Source organism: Gracilinanus agilis, chromosome 1, assembly GCF_016433145.1.
Source record: "Gracilinanus agilis isolate LMUSP501 chromosome 1, AgileGrace, whole genome shotgun sequence".
NCBI lineage: Eukaryota > Metazoa > Chordata > Mammalia > Didelphimorphia > Didelphidae > Gracilinanus > Gracilinanus agilis.
The window spans coordinates 84,838,545-84,839,635 of NC_058130.1; positions in this window are offsets into that span (position 1 = coordinate 84,838,545).

The following is a 1,091-nucleotide window of genomic DNA, read 5'->3' on the forward strand; positions in this document are numbered from 1 at the left end:
CTCAATTCTAGCCTTTAGGGACTGGTTTTCGGCTCTAAACTTTTCGTTTTCAGCTATGATCTTTTCAATCTGGTCATTTCTGGTGTTCAATTTGCTTATCAGTTCATTTGATTTCTGAGCCTCACTTTCCAATTGCAAGATTCTACCTTTTAAACTGTTATTTTCTTGCCAGATCTCTTCCATCTTCCTCAGAATCTCAGTTTTGAACTCTTCCATAGCTTGTGACCCGTTTTCCTTATTTGAGGAGGGTCCGGATGCTTGTTTGTTCTCCTCTTCTGTTTGCTCAGTTGTCTGAATTTTCTCTGTGTAAAAGTTGTCGAGTGTTAAAGACTTCTTTTCCTTGTTGTTAATCTTTCTCTTCTGAACTTCCTGAGTCTGGGTAGCCATCATTAGCTCAGTAGCTTCTCAGCTTTATCCTCGCCGTGGTCTTTTGGCTTCTGAGGTCTGCGTTCTGGTTTTTTCCAAGGTTAAGCCCCCTGGTGGACCCCCTTGCTTGATCCTCTGGTGGAGGTTTACACGTCTCAGGGAGCTGCTTCCACAGTCGTATACCCGTCTGCACTGGTTCCCCACTCAGGGTTTCAGAGCTTTAGCTCCTGGCTGTGTCTGCCTCCACCCACGCCTCCGCTGCGCCTGCGCTCTCCCGCACTCAAATTTCGGGTGCGTTCTTTGGCTTATTGGGGTCCCAAATCTTGCTGCTCTCAGGAACAGGCCCTGTAGCTGCCAATGGCTCGATGGGTGCCCCAAACTTGCTCTATTTCTTTTTAACTGGCTTTGGCGCTATAGGTGGTGTGTGTGGAGGGGGTGGGGGTGGGGTGGTTGCTCAGCCCGCGATTTAGTGAGAGCTGTTTCACCCCTTTATAGCATGGAAATGTCCTGATTCCACGTACCTTCCACACTGCACCCTGTTGTGGGGTTCCTCCGTTCGTCTGGACTTGTTTTTATGTCCCCTTGAGGAGTTTTGTGTGTTTTGGTCAGGAGAGGTTAAGAGCTGCTTTTTACTCTGCCGCCATCTTAACCTGGAACCTGCATTTGGTTTATATATATATTTTTTAATTTTAAACCCTTAACTTCTGTGTATTGACTTATAGGTG